Genomic DNA, 7,271 nt, shown 5'->3' with positions numbered 1-7,271 from the left:
TTGAGTTGTCTATGGGTTTTTCCAATGTACCAAAAATGGCAAGCACATTTTATCGCATAAATTAAATGTTTGGAATCACAGTTATTAAAACTCTCAATCATGAACTTTTGGCCAGTAGCTGGATTAATGATTTCTTTGACTGTTAGCATGAACCTGCAACTTTGGCAGGAACCGCATTTGAAATTACCCTTAGGTAAGTTGGCAACTGACTCCTCACATGCTTTATTGCTTATTAGAATGTCTCGGAAAGACCTGGTTCTTTTATATGCCATTCGTGGTAAAGACTGGCAGCCAGGCAAATGTTGGACTAAATGCCAATGTTTGTGAATCACCTGTCTAATTAAAGGAGATAATGAAGTGTACTGCAACACGCAAGTAACGCGATCCGAACGTTGTGCCATTGATTGAGATAATAGTTGAGTTCTAGATCTATCTCGTGTTCTGGACATGGCTTGCTTAATAATTTTATTCGGGTACCCACGTTGTTGTAATTCAACACTAAGCTGATTTGCAGCCTGTGAGAAATCTTCATCATTTGTAGAATTCCTTTTAAGGCGAAGTAACTGGCTGTAAGGTAGGTTATCCCTTAAATGGGGTGGGTGAAAAGATTCATAATGCAACAGAGTGTTGCGTGCCATTTCTTTTTTATAAGGACGGACTCCCAATTTACCGTCCTGTGTCTTAAAGACACGCACGTCCAAAAAGGCTATTTCCAAGCTGTTGTTTTCTCCACTGAATTTAATATTCGGATCACGCTCATTGATCCATATAAGGAATTCTTTGAAGGATTCTGCATCCTGCATCACCAAAAAAACATCATCAACATACCTAACGAAGAGATGGATCTTATCACTGAATGGGTTATTATGATAGATATAGGCTTGCTCAAAAGCAACCATATAGATGTTTGCAATTGACGGCGCGCATGCGCAGCCCATTGCAACGCCGTGAATCTGTAAAAAAAATTCCTCATTGTACATGAAATAATTTTTCTCCATGACAATATCCAACAAATTAAGTAAAAATGAAGTTGGGGGTTGTGGATCAGGTCTAGAGTCTAACAACCCAGCTATTATACTACGGACGGCTTCAAACGGCACATTCGTGTACAGGGCATTCACGTCCATTGTGCACAACACTAACAGGTTCATGCTAACAGTCAAAGAAATCATTAATCCAGCTACTGGCCAAAAGTTCATGATTGAGAGTTTTAATAACTGTGATTCCAAACATTTAATTTATGCGATAAAATGTGCTTGCCATTTTTGGTACATTGGAAAAACCCATAGACAACTCAAATATCGCATAAGTGAACACAGGTCCAGGATTAGGCAACGTGTATTGGAGGCCCCACTAACACAGCATTTCCTTGACAATAATCACACTGATGAGGATCTTTCATTTTTTGTGTTATGGCGATTCAATCAACAGAAATATGATAGGTCTGATGTGGATCTCATATTAAGGCGTCAAGAATCTAAATACATCCACATGTTTGATACTTTGTATCCTAAAGGACTGAACACCTCGATGGATTTAGCATGCTATTTGTAACATAATTTATGTAACAGCTGTCTCTTTAATTGAATTCAGTTTTTCTGTAATGCAAAATGTAACTGTCTCTTTAATGGTTAATTCTCACATGTGACTGCACCATTTAAAATTAAGGGCAGTATCTTTGGTAAATTGCCAACGCAGAGAATGTTAATAACAGCCAGCGTGTGAGTATGATGCTCTATCTTCTCTCTATTTTCTCCCTTGTTTAAGCCAATTGCTAGCATATTTATATTAATTATTATTTGTTAATTAGCATTATGTACTAATTTATGATATAGTGGTCCCTGAAGAAGGCATTAATTGCTGAAACAGAAAGATCACCGGGCTTCTGTTGAGAACAACTGCACTACTGAATTGCTACTCTCAAGAAGCATATCTGTGGAAGAAAGGGAGGTTGGCACCCCCTTTCATGGACTTACCCATAATACAGCTATGGCAACCAAATAGATGCATGACTCCATACTACTGTTGTCTTTCCAACAACATGGTCCTAATCCCAGTGAACAAAACAAAAACCTTGTAATCTATAGCCAGCAAATAAAAATCGTTCAAGAAAAGGATTAACTAGCTTGATAGTGAACCCTAATGGCTTGTGGTTCAATTTATCACAGAAACTCACAAAAGAAAGTAATTCCAGTACTAATGAAAACTGGACAAAATCCAGATAATTTAAAACTGAGAACTGAGCAATAAACAGAGGGAAACAATATCAATGACAGAGATTGCTCCTCCTTCTAAGCCAGCGGTATTCAGTGTGCAGTAAATTGTGCTCAGCTCCAAAGACTCTGCCATCAGCCTTTATTGAAAAAATAAACTATTCCATTTCCCTTCATAGATCACACTGTTGAGTTTAGTCGTAGATCATTGCTTTGTGGAGTGGGCTTGGAGTAGCCCCTCCTATCCGTTGACCATGGAAAACTTATTTTGTTAAAGACCATTTTTCAATTTGCACAAAACTCTTCAGAATATCCCTCTGTTATTTCAGTGTACCAATATTTCAGATGCTATGCACTTCACATGTACAAGTGATGCTGACACAGCTCAGTTTAATCTGCAATTGAACCTTTGCTATGGTCACACACAATGGACTGTGAATCACAAACGTCAGGAAAATCCCGCCAGTTTACCAACCTGGTCCCGCAGAATACAATAGCAGCCGCTTACTTGCTTGCCTACCCACAGGCACCAGGTTTAGTTTTACTGTACCTGACATACCCACTACACAGGATGGGGGGAAAGGTAAGAAGGGATGCTGGTGGCAACCTGGAGAACCCACCAGAGCAAATGGCATCTGCATCAGACAACAGTTGCCATGTCTGAAATGGGCAATGTTATGTGAGGATTTTCCTCACCTTCAAACCAGAACCTAGAAAAATCAGAATTTTGTGTCATGCACAGAAGCTCTACACTCTTGCAAATTCCATGTGTTGCCCCTCCCATGAAAACTTGGCAACTGTATGTGTTTGGAGGATTGTGGTAGCTTATGCTCCCAGTACATGTGGTTGGCAGGCTCTCAGTTCATGCATTTGGAATGTCTGAAAAGGGCTTCTTAAATGTGTGAAGGAAGAGGTGAGGGGATCTGTTTTCAGGGGCAGTTGGTAACTCTCAGAAACCCTCTTTGGATCTCCCTTCCCAGGGAAATTTGCTTGGTGCTGTGATAATTATAATTTAAGCTCCAAGCTCCATTATGTTGTTCACTTGAACTTTTAACAGTTGCTGATTTTTAAAGCTTTCATGATATTTTGATATCCTGAAATTTTGCATGTGCTTTGTTGACTGTTCCTATTTTATTTTTATCAGTGCAAGTATAGGGTTGTAAGCTGGTTTGAGCATCTATAAGGGAAGGGTGTACATTTTTAAATAAATAAATATTTGTGCTTAATTTTCAACCTAATTTGTATAAGGGAGCTCCTGTCTTAACCCAAATGTACCATATGTCACCCTAAGTTTAGAAAAGTCTTCATGGAGATGCAATGTGCATTTTAAATGCCTGTTGGCTGGACATATTTAAATTGAGATTTTATACTTAATGCCTTCAGGATTCAGATATGTTTAGGATTCGTGTTCATATTGATAGTCTGATAGCCACCTGACCTATGCCTGTGCCAACAGTGGCTCAAGCAGCAGCTTGGGACGGCACAAGAGGTTCCTGTTCCATGGTTAGAGAGGTCCAGCTTGTCTTTTCTGCTTGAGTGAAAATGTCTCTCAGATTCTTTACTTTGAGGCTGGCACTACTGCATGTGTACAGTTTGTTTCACACTTGATAATGACCCAATTTGCTTCTCTGCCACTTTTGTCTTGATTATTCCAAAGCCCTTTTTGATAAATGTTGATTATCTTCAACCATCAACCATCTTGAGCTACGGTAAGTAGGAAAATGGTTTCATTCAACTTCTAGAGACAGATTCACAATTAAGCCCTAAACAGAGTTCCAAGTCCTTTGAATTCAGCAGGCTTAGACGAGTGTAACATTTAGTGCTTAGGATTGCACTGTTGGAAACTCATTTTGGTCCCCTGGCCCAGTTTGTGAAACTAATAATTGAGTGACAGATCCTGAAGAGCAACCTATTTGCATTGATACAAATGATACACTGGATACCCACTGGATACCCACTGGATACATTTACTGTTAAAAATTTAGGCTAAATACACTATGATTTAAAGGAAGCCATATGCCTTTTTCATAGAAGAAGGTTACACAAAGTAATCAAAACATCTGCAGGTGCTTTGTAGTTTTTGTTTTAGTATTTTAATCACAAAAGTAGTTTATTTATGAGTATAGTCCCATGCTCTCACCTCGCTTTGTCATTGAATTAATTGTAGCACACATGGAGTACATGGCACCCGTGAAGTGCAGGAGAACTTCAACATCAATAAGATGCTGTGGCATCAATTGCATACATTAAAATAGGAGTCCAGCTCAGGAATTGGAGCTTGATGTTTTTAATAAAGGAAGTATGTGGTTTATGTATATATGGCCCTCATGTAAGTGTATCACTAGTTTAGCTCATTTATTGGAAGGCCTTAGGTGGACACAGTTGACCTTGACAGCACATCTAGGTCAGCCTCTGTCATTTTTAAAATTAATTTTTGCAGATGAGGCTGTGTGGAATTCAGTAGCAATCCAACTGCAGCGGTGACTTTTTTTTTTGTAGGCAATCCCTTCAGCTGGGAGAAAGCCAAATACCCCTCCACCATCAGCCGTCTAGCTGGGAGTGTTATAAAAAAATTAAAGAAGGGGTGGCTGTTAGAAAAACAGATGGGTAGGAGGTCACCTATCCACATTTTGCTTGTCCTTTCTCTTATTCTAAAAAGCTAACAAAACAGACTTTAGGAAAGGTCTCAGCTTTCACTGAACTCTTTCCAAGTGCAGTCTTGGGTTTGAATATCCTAAGAAATAGATACATTACAGAGTACACCAGGCCAAATAGTACCTCTGGGATCATTCCAAATTAGGAAAATGGCACAGGAGAAAGGTTGAAGCCTCTTCTCCAGGAACAATACAGTTCCAATCTGAATTGGGCAACCCATGCGTAGAAATTGAGGTGAATCGGCCACTCATGTCTGATGGTTGCAAAATGTGGGAATCCCAGGCCCAGCCTGTGTACTTTGTACTTTGATAGTTGAAAAAGGCAAAATTTCAACTTAGCACTGAACTCTTGGCTGAGTTATTAAAAGGCAAGAATTCTCTTCCTCCAGATTTAATTATCATTTGGTTAAAAATGTCTGCTTAATATGTGCATTGTAAATACATTTGTAATCCATTTTAACCCTCTTTGCCTACATCATTTTTTATTGGTCTGCCTGCAAAACGTCTTGTGTGTATATTTAGAAAAGATATGAATGTGAGACCATAATGGAAAATGGCATCAATAATGAAACATTGTTTTGGTCCCCATTGGAACCATAGCCTAGTGATACACAATGGATTTGGAGAAGAGATTTGAGACAGGCAGGTTTCCCATCCGTCTCCCATTTTTGTCTTCTGGAGCAGTGAAACAACGGCAGTGCAGATGTAGTGGAATAAATCTGACCGAGTTGTCTAACAATCTTAAGCATCATTCGAACTATAATAGTTCCTTGTAACTGTCACTTGATTTTCCTTGAGTTATTTTGAATGTCAAGGAGCGTTAAAGAAGCCAGTGTTCACATTGAAAAGAGAGTCAATAAAAATAAGACTATTTCTCACATGTCTGAACATGTTAGGACTTTCTTATATATAATCAGACTGGGCTAGGTCCAAGAATGTCAGAGACGGAGCAAAAACCATCAAGGGCTTCGTTCCTCTTTGCACCTATGAACGCAGTGTTCTTGCTAGGTCTCTTTCTTTCTTTCTTTCTTTCTTTCTTTCTTTCTTTCTTTCTTTCTTTCTTTCTTTCTTTCTTTCTTTCTTTCTTTCTTTCTTTCTTTCTTTCTTTCTTTCTTTCTTTCTTTCTTTCTTTCTTTCTTTCTTTCTTTCTTGTTACCATAAAAAATATTTAATGTTTTTATGCCCCAAGTTTATTTTTTACTTCTGGCTTGATTCAGATTTAGATGTAGAGGCTCTCAGGGAAGAATGTCTATGTCTTTTTTGCTATCTGCTCTTGCCATTTTTCTTTTGCTTCATTCTCTTAGCCAGAAGCTTGGCATATTCAGCAGCCTCTTCCTGGTTCTTCTGAGAATGCTGCTTCTTTTCAGCAATACTCCTGCAATTGTGCTGCAGAACTCTGGGAGTTACCAAACGTTGGATCTTGGGTGCTTTGGTCCTGGGTTTCTTGCCTTCCTTGTTTGATGGTTTTCTCATAACATATTGACAAACATCACCTTCTTTGGAGAGGTTGTACAGCTTGTGGATTCTGTCGACCCTTTGGGGACCAAGTCGATGAGGCACAGTGGTATTAGTCCAGGAATACCTTTTTCATCTTTCTTTACAATGACTAAATTCAAGATGCTAAGGTTAGCATTCTCAATGCATGCCCAAACAGATTTGCATTTCTATTCTCTAGTTCTCCTGGGACAATAACATGAGTGGCCCTTGCTGAGCAGCAGGTGGACACGTCTGTGAGTCACAACCCCTTGCTTCATGGGGAAGCCTTGTTTGTCATTGCTACCACGAGTGCAGACAACGTATTCCTTCCATTCCTCACCAAGAGTATCTGCAGAGACCTCGGCAGTCATCTGCTTCTCACAGAAGGTGAAAATCTTGCACTCGTCCACTTCAATGAATTTCTGGCAGCCAGTGGCTGGGAAGGAGATGTTCAGCTTCATGGCGCCAATGAGACTACTCGCTTTGGATCCGCCATGGGAAAGAGCCTTACTCTGCCTTTTTCTGTTGTTTGGAAATGTCTGGTTCCTGAGAACATTATAGCTTAACTTTTTGTTTATTTTTTTTATAATGTGCTTATCATTTTGAAGTACCTTGAGCCTTAGAGGCAAACTACACAAAATGAGGAGATGTTGCATTTTGGGGTCCAGTATAAGGGTGCTACCCCTTTCCTGCTATACCATTTTTCCAACCCACAGCCTGATTTAAAAGAACTTTTGTTTCATGCTTCCAGGATCTCATTTCAAGTCAGTTGCTACACCTGCAGTGCTGCTATATAAGCAATGTTTCTGTGCCAGCACAACACTTGCTGTAGATTCCTGGTGTGCTAACATTGCACACACCGCAGTTGAAGGCCCACTTTAAATGCATTACAGGATGCATGCAACATCACATGCATACATTCTTCTTG

General features: G+C 39.5%; 1 pseudogene; it reads right to left on the bottom strand.

The window, feature by feature from the left end:
• Nucleotides 1-6,039: 6,039 nt before the first annotated feature.
• LOC130482705 (40S ribosomal protein S6-like) lies at nucleotides 6,040-6,842 on the bottom strand (annotated as a pseudogene).
• Nucleotides 6,843-7,271: the final 429 nt, after the last annotated feature.

Source organism: Euleptes europaea, chromosome 9, assembly GCF_029931775.1.
Source record: "Euleptes europaea isolate rEulEur1 chromosome 9, rEulEur1.hap1, whole genome shotgun sequence".
NCBI lineage: Eukaryota > Metazoa > Chordata > Lepidosauria > Squamata > Sphaerodactylidae > Euleptes > Euleptes europaea.
This window is presented reverse-complemented; position numbering and strand designations above follow the sequence as displayed.